Source organism: Rousettus aegyptiacus, unplaced genomic scaffold, assembly GCF_014176215.1.
Source record: "Rousettus aegyptiacus isolate mRouAeg1 unplaced genomic scaffold, mRouAeg1.p scaffold_m13_p_2, whole genome shotgun sequence".
Lineage (NCBI taxonomy): Eukaryota > Metazoa > Chordata > Mammalia > Chiroptera > Pteropodidae > Rousettus > Rousettus aegyptiacus.
In genome coordinates, this window is record NW_023416295.1 from 144039783 (window position 1) to 144054566 (window position 14784).

Consider the following 14784-nt stretch of genomic DNA (forward strand, 5'->3'; position numbering starts at 1 on the left):
CAACTAGAACCCAGATTCCTGACTCCAATGCCAACCGTTGTCTTTCCTGTACACATGGGAACACCCATAGTGAGGTTGCTTATTTTTGATGAAGTTTTGGATATTTATTTGTCATTTGTGTTGTTATCTATTGCTGCATAATATATAACCCCTGAATTTTGTCAATTTGTCACTAGTAACAATATCCATCTATTATCTCACCCAATTTCTGAGGGTTAGGAACTCTGGAGTGGCTTAGCTGGTAGTCCTGGCTCATGGTTTCTCATATGGTTGCAGTCAAACTTGCCTTAGCACCAAGATATTTTGAGGCAGCTTTCATAAACAAATAGATAGAGCCAATAAAAAAGATACAGAGATTTGGGTTATAAGTTCTCTCAAATTTTCTCTCAGTCATTATACTATGTCAGAAATATTCAGATTATAATTTGTAAGATCTTGGGAAAAAGAGATCAGTTATTATAAATTTCTGTATTTGGCATTTATCACACTACCTTGCAATTATTTGCATAATATGTAATAAGATTATATCACTATATGACAATGATGACTCTCCTTTTAGACTGGGGGTCCTCAACACTGGTCACAAATTAGAATAACTTGGAAGCTTTAAAAAAATACAAATACATGGGCCTCACTCCCATCCATTTGAATCAGAACCTTTAGATATGAGTCCTAAGAATCATTAGTTTTTAAAAGCTTCCCAGGGGATTCTAATTTATACCTAGAATTGAGAATAACTCTTCTCTTAATAAGTTCTTATCTTTTTGTTTGTGTTATATATACACTTTGGGGAATATAAGAAAAATGGCGGATAATTCTTCTTAGGTAAATGTGATTCGTTATTCACAGAAATATTTTGTATGACTTTAAGAGATTGTGCATCCTTGATTTGGATTGTGACCCTCAATGGTAGAAACTACATTTTTTAAAATCTTTGTATATTTTTGACATGAACCCCTCTCCTCTTTTACCCACCTCCACTTTAAAAAGTGAGAGTTTGAGTTTTGGCATAGGATAGACATATAGAACAATGGAGTAGAAGTGAGAGTCTGGGAATAAACCCACATATCTATGGCCAATTGATTTTTAACAAGACAATTCAGTAGGGAAAGAATAGTCTCTTCGAGGAACAGTGCTGGGACAACAAGATATACACATGCAAAAGATTAAGTTGTACCCCGCCTCACGCCGTATAAAAAGTTAATGCAAAATGGAAAAGCCACCTAATATATCAGAGTTAGAACTATAAAACTTTTAGAATATAGGCCTAAATCTTTGTGACATTGGATTCGGCAATGCCTTCTTAAACATGGCATCAAAATCAGCAAAAGAGAAAATAGATATATTTGTTTCACCAAAATTTAAAACTCTTGTTCATCAAAGGACATTATCAAGAAAGTGGTGAGACGACGTACACAATGAGAGAAAATATTTGCAAATCTTATTCAGATAAAGGTCTAATATTCAGAATATGCAAAAATTTTTACAATTCAACAATAAAAAGACAACCCAATTAAAACATGTATAAAGCACTTGACTAGCTATTTCTCCAAAGAAGATAGACAAATGACCAATAAGCACCTAAAGAGGTGCTCAACATCATCAGGCATTAGGGAAATGAAAGTCAAAACCACAGAGAATACCACTTCACAACCAATAGGATGGCTATAATTAAAAAGCTACAAAAATGAATAATGGCAAGTATTTACAAGGATGTGGAGAAACTGGAACTCTTTTACATTGCTAATGGCAAGGTAAAATGGTGATGCCATTGTGAAAAACAGCTGGTAGTTCCTCAAAAAGTTAAACATAGAATTACCCATATGATTTGGCAATTCCACTCTTGGGTAAATACCCCAGATAATTGAAAACAGGTACTTAAATACTTGAAAATACATGAATTTTCAAAGAAACACTATTCACAATAGACAAAAGGTGGGAACACTCCAAATATCCGTCCACTGACAATGAATAAACAAATGTGGGGTATATGTATGATGGAATATTATTCAGCCATAATAAGGAATACAGTATTGATAATGCCACAATGTTGATGAGTCTCAAAAACTTTATGCTAAGTCAAAAAAGACAGACACAGAAGGTTACATATGGTATGATTCTATCTGTGTGAATTATCAGGAATAGGTAAATGCTTTGTAACAGAAGGCAGATTGTTTGTTGATGGCAGCCGGGGGAGGCAGGAATAGTGACCACTTAACGTATTAGGGAGTTTCTTTTGGGTGGTGGAAATGTTTTGGAACTAAATAGAGGTTGTGTGTGATTGAACATTGTGAATATATTAAATGTCACTGAATTATAAACTTTAAAATGGCTAATTTTCTGTCGTATGAATTTCACTTCAATTAAAAAAATAACTGAGGCAGTCCCAGGCAAACTGGGATGTGTTGGTCATCCTATTCCTCGTATATGAGAACATTTGTATAAAAAATAACTGGCTCTGAGTTATTCTTCAAACTACTTAAAAACACTTAATGGAATATAGTAAGTGTTCAATAAATATTAGCTACTATTAAAAAAATAGAAGCGGGAGTTTGAGGCAGTTTATAAAAACACAATGCAACATTAACTCTGTGTCCTCGGCCCCTAGCACAGTTTCTGACACATGGTAAACATTCTCTTAACGTTTATTAAATTGATCTACTGGGAAGTCTCATTCTCTAGAGATATCAGCTATGAACTACATATCTCTTTACTTCAGATCTCTAATTTTTGACTGATGGATACATTATGGAACAATGAAATTTGGGCAATAACTGTTTATCCATATAAAACAGTGCAATATCATATCATACCTATATGGCACGAAAAGCCATGTTTAGCTTTCTATGAATGATTTTGTACAATTAATAATGTGTCTTCTAGTTCAGGACTTTAAGTAAATCCATATGTAACCTCTGGGAGTCTACTCAACTCTAATAACACAGAAATCCAAGGAAAATAGGGAGAAAGTCATCCCTATATATAATGGACTTTACTCTAAATAAGGCAATCATACCTTTCCAAGTTGTGAGCTTTGTCAAATTACTTATTTTGGTGCTTACAGACCCTTGAAGTAGGCCAGGATTCATGAACAGGAGCAATGCAACTTGTTCATCTGTTAGAGAAAGTATTTTATGGGGAGGAAACTGTGCTACTATTTTTAGACTTCTGCTCTTATTTTTAGCACTGCTGCATGCAACAACACATTCCTGGATACTAAATTAATGAGCCTTCCACACATATGCAGTATTTTCCTCTGATAAGCTCAAAATGTGATGTGCATTAAGTGAGACTCATTATAGTTCCCAAATGGTTACTAGTATATCAAATGGAGAGGAATAATTATAGTATTTAGTTTTGTAATCTCATTTTATGAAGCAGATATTTCATGGCTCCAATAGGATCAGCAACAAGGGTATTTGTAGGTAAAATTCTTCTTATTGTCACTTCTGAGGCCGCAATCTACAGGGTCAATCCATTAAAAGAGCATTAAATGGAATTCTTGATTTCTGTCACCTTATCTTTTCCCCCAAATCTGTTTCCCAGTTTCCGGTTTTATTCCTGGCAGTGCACACCACCACTAGCCACCCAAATGCTCAAGGTGGAAACCTTGGAGTCATTGTTGATTCTTACTTTTTCTTTGCATCCCCATACCCACTCCATCAGCAAGCTGCATCTCTACATTTCTCTTCATCTCCTCTGCCCCATCTTAATCCCAGCTGCCATAGACCCATTTTGTATAAAGTGAGCCTAAAATAAGATGTATAAGAGTTAAAAACTTGGTTAAAAAAATGACATAAATAAAGGCCTTTTATGGTTTCTCATAAAGTTTTCCCCTGAGTAAGTAGCTACAAGAAAACCCCTTCTCTTCTGATTATATATATAAGATTAACTATGATATCTTAGAATTATCTTCATTTGATATCAAAAGTGGTAAGGTGTATACTTGCTGTGGAATCTTCCTGCTGATACAATTTTTGTAACATTTTGTCTTCTATCTGGAAAACAAGACTTGCCTTTGCTTTCTGGTTAAAGGCTAATTTTACTTGAGCGATATGGGCTATTTGTGGATTTATTCACTAACCAGGCACTGTTGGTTGAATAAGATTAACCATTATGGACTGATTTACCCACTGTCTTCTGCTGTTCTAAGCCTCTCACATTCTAGAAAGAGTGTCTTCCATTCTGTATTGTGTGTGCCAGGTTAGGTATGAGATTTAAACTTAGATCAGCTTATTATTTTCGTGACATACTTTCATGCTTTTAACTCTTTCACCAGATTGGTTCATTTCTTTAGTCTGTAATGTGCCTCATGTGATTCAGCCAGTCTCTTGAACATCTTTTGTCCCATCAAAAAGTGGTATCTTTTAAATTACTTTCCAAAAGAGATTATTTCTCAAAAAAACTTTTGGGTATAGCACACCGGGTTTAATTCAGGGGATGAAGTTCCAGAAACAGCAGGATCATTTCTATGTGAGTTCTTTGGAGGACAGCCCCAAAGAGATGCTCTCCAGGCAGTCAACATGGACAATCTCTTGCCAGTCAATCCTCCAGCTTGCAGTAATGTTTATTATCTTTATGAAGTTTAAAGGATCTTTAAAAATTAATAAGTGCTCCATGAGCTTTACTTTGATTCCTGTCATTTTCTTGAAGAGAACTTGTTGTCTGTTTACTCACCTCACCACCTTTTTTTTTGGGGGGGGGGGGTGTAAATATCACTTGTAAACTTTTTGACTTTTTGTCATACATTAAGGGTTAAAATTGTTCATGATAACACAAAATAAATAAAGAACAGCCCCACCGGAGCAAACAATACATGTTTTAGAATGCACTCGACTTAGGAAAACAGGTAGAGTACTTTTTTGCAGGGGGCCTTTTGCAATATGGTTCACTAAAACTCTTTAGCCAGGGATACATGTACAATATGGTACATTGGCTAGAGGCTAGATCTCTAGGTATCACACCTAGAGCATGGATGGAATGGGGTGGAGGAGAATATATAGATATAGATATATAGTATATATGTACCTTACATATATACATATATACTAATTTTAAAAGGAAAATATTTCAGAGATTTATAGAAATTTAATATTAATCAACACTATCTACAGCATCATCATATTGGGTCTGTATATATTACTCTAGATACAAATTTCCAAAAAAATACGTAAGTTAATGCCCCCAACAAATTATAATTAGGTTTAGATGGTACATTTAGTGTTTCATTTATTTCTGCATTGTTGGCTAATGTCTTTATAATAAATATGTAACCCAAAATTATACATTGTGAATATTTATAGAACCATCCTGTAAAGAAACTGAGATAAAAAAAAATCTAAAGATGTACTTCATGAGAAAAAAATCTAGTTTATAAAAGAGAAATGTATCAGATAATCTATTGTAATTTTTAAATGAACAAACTTATTAAAACATGAATTGCCTATAAGGTCATAAAATGTAGCAGATTAACCTACTATTTTTAAGTCTTGTCAGATTTTTTTAAATGAGTTCATGTATTGCTTTTTAACAATGAATTTCTGCAGACAGAAAAGAAATTAGAACTGACTTGAAAATTCTCATCATGCTTCATTCTCTGGTGGAATTTTTAGATCTTGATGGGGTTTGTTTCGTAATCAGCTTTGGTGTTCAATGCCTTCTTTTATTATAAAACAGAATTCTTGTCTAACACAGCCTCATTTCCTCCACCCCCACCCCTCTTTTTTGCCCTCAGTTATTGGAGTTGCAAATGCATTTAAACAATGGTCAAGTCATGCTGCAACAAGCTCAGGGAACAAATGAACAACTGCAATAAGAAATGGCTAAGCTTGAGTCTAAAATCTCAGCATTGGAGAAAAACATGAGATCAGTAATGCTCAAAAGTGTGAGTTGATGGAAAATTTGAAATAACTCCACAGGGTTTCATACCTGCTATTTTATCCAGCATGAACGGTTGGTATTGTGGAAAACATTATAAAACAATTACTTGCCATTTCTAATTATGTAATACTTGGAATGTATCCAGATGCAACTGTGTCATACATTGTTTTTTTTAACTACTAGGCTATAGAATAATTTGAGAGAGATGAAATTTAATTAATTCAATAAAACAACTACTTGACTTAAATTTGTTTTCCTATTGACCCAACAGGTAGTAAATAGGACTCCTTAAATTCTATGTATTATTGAACCTTCAGATTCTGCTGAAAATATGTTGCTGCTTTTTTTATTTACTTCAGGGATCAAACATCTTAACCTTCCTCTAAAATTATGCCAATTTCTCCCAGACTACCGCAATATATTCTTCTCAGCAACAAAAAACAAGTATATCATTGCAATAACTTACTAAAATGAGAGACTTTTATTATGACCATGAGCTGTCTAAAATTCACCAAGCATATGAAGTGATAATTATCACCTAACATTTTACAAACTCTTTTCATCAAATATTATTAGACAAAAAGAATAATTATCCTACATGACAATGGAAATCATCAACAAAATGAAAACCTACTGAATATTTGCAATTCATACATTTGCAGAATCATATATCTGATAAGGGGTTAATATCCAAAATATAAAAAGAATCTGCACTACTACTCAATAGCAAAACAAACAAACAACTGATTAAAAATGAGCAGAGGATGTGAGTAGACATTTTTCTAAAGAAAACATACACATGGCAACAGACACATGAAAAAGTGCTCAACATCACTAATCATCAGGGAAATACATGTCAAAACCACAATAAGATATCACCTCACACCTGTTAGAATGGCTACTATCAAAAAGATAAGAAGTAACAAGTGTTGACAAGGATGTGGAGAAAAGGCAACCCTTGTGTACTGGTGGTGGGAATGTAGGAAAACAATATGGAAATTCCTCAAAAAATTTAATTAAGTAAGGAAGATTTCTAGGCTTCTATTTTCTTATCTCTATTTTGGGACTAATAATAGCTAAGTCATAGGGTTTTTGAGTAGATTTAATTAAATACTCTACCTAGAGTATTCATTATTTTACACATGCTTAAAAAATGGTAATTGTTAGTGGCATTATAGCTATAAAATAAATAGCTATAACAAGGATCACGTACAGAGATACTTCAATTTTATTAAAACAAAGGAGATGAAATTTAAACTCCAGAGAAGGTAAAATTTATTCCAGTCAGATCTCAGACCTACAAGCAGTAGGACAAATTAGTTGGTGCTACAGCACCAGGGAGAAAACGCACCTGCCCCCAAATTTTATTAATTGAAATTGATTATTTGTTTCTAAATCTACCAGTTATTAAAAAAGGCAAATGTGCTTTTAATGCAATGTTTTGTTTCCTATCCAAATGTCATCAGTGATGATTCAACATAATGTACCAGCTTCAAATTAATTTGCTGAATTTTCTTTGTCTATGTTCTTCATTATTTTAATTAAAAAGTGGTTGCTCACTTGATTGACAATCTAAGTGTACCAGTTCTTTACAGCTTAAGTGAACTAGCCTAACCAAGATTACCTATATTCAGGGAGTCATTTTCACAGAGCTGAAATATTTAAACTTGTAGTCCTATACTTCTCCATCCCATTGCTTTTCTAGCTCAATTGAAGATCTATTTTTGTCTTGGTAGTTTAAGTAAGGCATCATATTAGTGACAGGATGAATGGCTCTTCATAGAGAATACAAACCCCAGCTTCTCAGTGACAGTCTGTGCTTGCCTTTCTCCAGGATAATTTCCTACTTATCAGGAGAATGAAGACAAGTGGACACAGGTCCCATTGTGCTGCACACAACCCTTTTGAAAATATAAATCAGGGTTTGCATTTCAGAAACAATTGCAGCAACTCTTCAGCCCAGAGGATGGATACAGTTTAAGAAGATACATTTGTAAAACCCTTTCAAGAGTCATTTTATATTAAGATGCCCAGAAGAGAAAACTGAAATGATTGGAGAGAAAAAAAGCCTCTGCTATTTCATCATAAAATTTAGGATATATCTCTACTTATACAACTTGTTCTGAAATAAAGCTATTATTCTCCTCAGGTGGCAAATATAGATATAAACACCCAGCTAGCAAAATCTTCCTCTCAGAGTTTACAGATTGCCTTGTTTCCAAGAATTATGGTTAGTGAAGGTGTCAGCTGTTATACTTACAGCCATCATTCTTGCAACAATTGAGATGATGTGCTATGTACTCATCCAAGCTTAGGGAAGGATGCTTATTATCTAGCCAGGAAATGAAGCTTCTGACATGCTCTGTGTCTGTTAAAGATAAAACGCTTAAATATATGTGATAGCTCACTGCTGAGTAAATATCTTCATGCACAGTATACCTTTGACCATTTTTTCTGAGGTCATTAGAGAATGTGTACTACCTCTGACCACAATTGAAAGCAATTGGATGCACTTAACCTTCATTGCCTATGGAGGGTGACTGCCTTTGGGAAAAGCAATACTCTAATAAAAATAAATACTCTTAAAAAGAGACAAATCAGAGTATTGATTCCACTGTAATTTGTGTGTTTGTGTGTGTGTGTGTGTGTATGTGTGTGTGTTGTGTTTGGCAAAGCAAATAATTCTGAAAGTACTTAGAACAGAGCACTTCTTTAGGATTTCCATATATACAAGTATTTATTTTCATGTGCTTCATTCTAAAATAATTGCTAGGTATGGAATTGTAACCTACTGAAGTTGAACATAAATCTGAATTTGTTTGTTTTACACTAGAGAAGGTGGAGAGGAACCACTCCATATTGACAGGCCCACCAGAAAATAAAAAGTCTTAATAGAAGGATTTGTTACAGTTTTACCAAAGGATCTACCTTGAGACTCACCATTGGAATATTTTTTATTTATTGAGATATAATTGACGTAGAATACTGTATTAGTTTTGGGTATATGGAATGGTCCAATTCTGATAAAAAGAATTGATTAAGTTCCTGGACTTGTTTTTTGCTCTTTTACCTTGGCACATGATATCACATTGTTAACTGTTAATTATTACATCGTCCATCAGGTTTCTGGGTAAAGAATTGTTTCCAGAGGTTATGCCTTCTGCTCGTAGATGTCAGTTATTAGCATCAATATGTCAGAGAGCTGTTGTGTTAAAAGATGAGACACTTCCAATGGCAGGTATTTGGCGGTTGAATTTTCAGATGTTTTCTATGGAGCTGAGCTATAGGACACATATCTCTGTTCCTCTCCACTCATTATTGGTAGTATCTTCTTCACTACTCAGAGTATCGTAGGGGATCAGTAACATCCTTGGTACCTGGAAGTTTGTTAGAAATGCAAAACCTCAGATCCCATGCTAGGTCTGCCGAATAAGAATCTGCATTTAACAAAATCCACAGCTGATTTATAGGCACATGGAAGTTTGAGAAGCACTTCTCTATTGTATCAAAGATTCATTCCATTTGGCCCTTTCTAAAACCTACCTTTTCTCTACTACTTTAAGTTATTCTAAATGGTCTTCATTATTCAATTTAATTACATAATAGACCGGACTTACATGTTAGATTTTGCCTTTTATAGTGGAATATGGACTCAGGATTGAGGAAAGGCGAGACAAAAACTGGGCTATTCATAATTAAGTCTTAGACATTCTGCATTTTTTCCATTAAAAATGTATTCTTAATGGATTGGTCTAGTCAAAACTACTGGCTAAATACAATACTTATTAAGTAACTATAATTATAGTAATAATGTTCATAAACGAAATAGTAGAATGAGACACTCTTTTACCTCTGCATTTCTCTATTTTGTGCTTTTGCTGATGTTATAGTTGCCATCACATTGGGAAAGAATCATATCGATTTAAACCTGAAAAAAATAGGTAAATAGATGCCAAAGTCTTAGGGAAAGTTTTTAATAATAGTGTCCTCAGCATTTGAAACTTTTAATGAAAATGTTCCTTTTTTCTCTCGATGAGGCTGGATATCATGGTGATTTTTGCACACAAAATGCTTGGGTTTCTTTGGGGGATTCTCACCATTCTATTGGCTTGAGCCACATTCAGAATCTTGTGACAACCTCTTCATTTGACCATCTTAGGATAACATCAGTCATGGTGATATCAGCTTAAATTTCTGCAAGCACATTTTATTAGATGTGCTCAATGTTTTATGAAAATAAAACAAAAAAATTATTCAATAATAAACAGACAAATTAAAGTACTCTAACGCTTCACAATAGAAATTGTTTCCTGTATACTAATCCCTATTAATTATTTAGAGTGCATTATCTACATTTCTATTATGAAGGAGCCATTATTTTATTTTAGAGTTAAACTAATGCTTCGGGAAATTTAAAAACTTCCCCAAAATTATACAAAAAAAATAAGTGATGGAGCTCATATTCAAACTGAGGGCTGCACTTCCCACAGATAGCCTCTTAACTAAAGTAATAGCTCTTAACCATTCGATGTATAATGATTAATTGACATTTTAGGCAATAGGGAAAGGAACCTACATAAAGGAGCTCCTATAATACTTCTCAATTCTCAATATTGAATCCTGAACCCTGAACTTGGTACTGCTGGCTGATAATAAGTCTATTAAAGTCCTGGGTCATAGGGGCTCAGGTTTCCAAAGGCCATGCCTATAGTCCCCATAGGAAATTTGTGTTCATTTGGCAATTTGCTGTTATAGCTGCAGTAAAATTTATTTGTACTGCTCTTACACTCTATATCCTTAAGTATTTTCTCTATTATTTGTCGCTCTCATTTTTTTTTATTTCTCACCTTCATCAGTCCCCTTCTTTCCTTGTTATGGGCATGCTCAAACCTCCTATCCTAAAAACACAACCAACAGTCACCAAAAAAATTTTTCCATGACTTATTCTCCTTCATACTATTGCTCCATTATTCTACATTTCTTTGCCCTCTCTTGCTTCTTGAAAGAGTGACTGTATCACTTACTGTCTATAAATCATTATTTTTCACTCACTTCTAAACTCATTATCATCTGGTTTTCTCTTCCACCACTCACTGAATTTAATTCAACCATGCTTAACAGGTTTCATTGGCTGAAGTCCAATAGCCCTTTTAATGGAGGAACATGGAAAGGGAATATAATCTATATTTATGGACTATCTACTGTGAGCCATCTTTATGCAGTGGATTTTACATATATTTTCTCATCTGACCCTCATAGTAATTGTATAATATTTTAAATTTAAATATTATTATTATTATTTAAAACATAGGAAACAGATTCAGAATATTTAATTTAAATAAGGTAGAGATCTGATTCAAACCCAGTTCTGACTCAAAATCCCGTACTCTTTGATTATACAAGGAAAGAAATGGAGAGAGGTAAGAGAGAGTAAGGAAGAATGGAAAAATTAAGAGAAAAGGAATGCAGGGAAGTAGGGGAAGAAATATGAATCCAGGTAAGTTTCTCTGTAACAAACAAGAGATTCAAATTGACCAATAGATTAATTTCATTGCTACTAATATCTTTTAATTTTATTGTACAAGAATGCTTAATATATGACTAAAAGTGGGTCATAGAAATAGGGAAAGAAAAACCAACATTAGTAAAGAAATGTAATATGTTTCATGGAAAGACTGCTGGTCCTCTGTTAAATTATGTGTTCTGCTGAGATGAAGGCTACATCTAGGGTATTTACTTGCTAATACTGCCACCTTACTCAACTTTCTGATGTTTTTGTTAGTGCCAAGAAACTAGGATATAAAACTAATAGTGAATAAATTTACCAATCTGTATGTGCTATTTAAATTTTCTTGAAATTATTCAAATTTCTCTGGCCTAGAAATCAGGGCAGAATCTCAGGACAGATGGCTTAGTAATGAGCTTTTCACCTCCTTCAGCTGCCAAGCAATTTGGAAACTGCACGAGGCCAGACCCCTGTCAGTGCTGTTCTGCACTTCAATTTGAAGACTAGTCTGACACCAGGAAGTTGTCATCATCATCAGCTAATGCTTAGCAAGTGTGGCATGCCAAGTGTCATGAAAATGGAAAAAAACACTCTGTTTTGATTGTAACTCCCTAACAAGTTGGGGATTCAACTGAATTTCTGCGTTGAACTTCTAGTTCAACTTATATCTCTAGTCCAGACACCCTTTTTAGCTTTGGACCCATTTATTTGAGTATTTGTTGGACATTTTTACTTGGATATCATGAAGGTACCTCAAAGTACACATTCTCAAAACTGAGTTCTTGGTATTCCCTAAGAAAACTTTTTGCTCCTTAATAATAGCATTATCCAACCGTTAAATGATTCAGACCTGGAATCATTCTTGACTAATTCCTTTCCTGCATCACATTCAATTGCCAATGCCTGTGGTTTCTACTTCTTAAATATCTCCTGAATCTGTCCACTTCTCTCCATCCTCATTACCAAAATGAACTTTAGGCCACCATCGACTCTGACTTACACTTGGGCGTAGCTTCTTCACTGAAGACCATCAGCCTTCCATTTTCTGCCCCATCCACTTTCTCCATGGAGCTCTACATTAGATCATGCCATTCTTCTGCTGAAAAGCATTTCATGTTTTTAAATAGTTAGGAAATGAAGTCTAACATCTCAGCATAACTTAGAAAGAGGTTATCTACCTCCCCAGCATCACATCCTACAAGTTAGTCATTTAGTCAGCAAATATTTAGAATGCCTTGTTATTAGGCTCTGAATATACAGCAATGAACAAAACAGTCCCTGTCCTTTGAAATTGTCATGCTATTGGGAACAGACAGACAATAATCATGGAAACAAACACATGAAAAATTTTAGATACATACAAATAACCAGAAGGGAGATATTTGTGGAAATGACTCCTATACATTTCCCCATCCCACCTAAACTAAGTTAGATGCTTCTATAAATATTTTTGTCATTATAATTTAGCATTTCTTTATTACTTTATTTTATTTCTTGTTTATCTGCCTTCTATGCTGGATCATTATAATTTGGTAAGGGCAAGGACTTGTTCTAGATATTACTATCATATTCTAATGCCTAATTATTGTTTGGCATATGTCAGATGTTTAATAAATATTTGTGAAATAAATCAGTGGTTCCAAACCTTTTTTGACACCAGGGACCAGTGCTCCTATGAGAATCTAATGCCTGATGGTCTGAGGTGGAGCTGGGGCAGTGATGCTAGCTCTGGGGAGTGGCCGCAAATACAGATGAAGCTTCGCTGGCTCCATGCCGCTCACCTCCTGCTGTGCAGCCTGGTTCCTAACAGGCCATAGACTGGTACAGGTCCCCAGTCCAGAGGTTGCGGACCCCTGAAATAAATGAATTTTACTTCCTCAGTATGAAGTGACCAATAAGATCTTATCTCATTGGATGAAAGTAAAATATATATGATGAAATAAAAAATTGGATGTAAATAAAAAATATAGGCCTTCTATAGTTCATAACTTCAGATACTTGCAGACTTTCATCAACTATGAAGTTTCAAACACATAAATTGATTAACCCTGTGTATTTCAGATCACTAAATTCCTACAGATAACAAAAATACTACATATTACTGATTTCTTACCTTTTCTTCTCATTTGTTGAGAGAGCCAAATGAGGAAGAACTTGAGAAAATTGTGAGATGGAAAAATATGCTCTGTAATTAAAAGCGGGTGGGATATGCATAATCATTTTAGGCAAAGCTATGTTAATACTTTCTATTTGTTCAATACATTTACCTTTCCAAAGTTTATACCTATTAATCCTTTATATCAAATTTTAGTTCTTGCAAGGATTATTAGAATAGTGTTAAACCCTTCTAAAGAGAAATGAAACAACCATACTCTCTTCTATCTTCAGGCTCTGTGCAGAACATTTTGTCTACCTGTGCTCACCACAAAGCCAAGCCAATCACAACAAATAATATCAGCTTGAATAACAGTTTGGATTGGCTTTTATATGCTTTAAAGAAACTTATTTGTTCCACCCTTAAAATGTATTTGGTTACATAATTTTCACTATTTTATCCTGTTATGGATAAAAGAAACTTATGGGAGACTGTATTCTAAGACCTTTATTATTTCCTTCTTAAACTTTTTCTTACAACATCCCATGTTTTTGCTGTGGTGGTTTAAGGTGTGTATCAGAGTTTCTGTTAGAAATATTAGCTTTCAAAAAGTTTTTGGCACACAGAATCTACAAGAATAGCTGTCTTATCAAGTTCCCTTAAAGATGAATAGTGCTTTTTTACTACCATTCCTCGCCCAGCTCCTTGCTTGCACATATTCTAATGTAGATATCTATAGTTTGCAATCAATCAGTTGCTGGATTCCCAAATGGAAATAGTTGCAGACCGAATGCAGCACAAGTGTTATAGAAAAACCATGGGCTTTAGAATTAAAAGTCACTAGACCAGGATATTTTTCTCAATGGTGTGATACATACCCCCACTCCTGTTTATTTATATTTTCATCTCTCCTCAATTCCTTATCTAGAATTCACCTTTTGAATCCCTCAGTTCCAAACCAACCAAAGACTTATATTGGTTTCTTCATTATTGCTGGTTTAGCCAGTCTGTTATCTTTGTAGAAACTCTTACTTGCATACAAACTCAAGAAAATAAACCCTTACTACAAATAGAAAATCTCCTGCATACTTTTCGACTGCTTAATAATTACAGTATACTTTACACTTTTCTGGGTTTTAATGCAATATAGCCACAACCCATTTTATAGCTTAAAACTTTGGCGAAATATGGGCCAGAAAAATATCTGGTTAATGAATTCTGTGAACCTATGTGGCAATCAGGCTTTACAATGACTGAAGCCCCAATTATTTAACAAACGGAAAGAAAAGTACACAAATCACAA

At 34.3% G+C, this 14784-nt stretch overlaps 1 protein-coding gene across 3 annotated transcripts in view; it reads left to right on the top strand.

Annotated features, from left to right (window-relative positions):
* Positions 1-14784, top strand: part of LMNTD1 (lamin tail domain containing 1) — a 237692-nt gene that overhangs the window by 55882 nt on the left and 167026 nt on the right. The window lies entirely within an intron of this gene.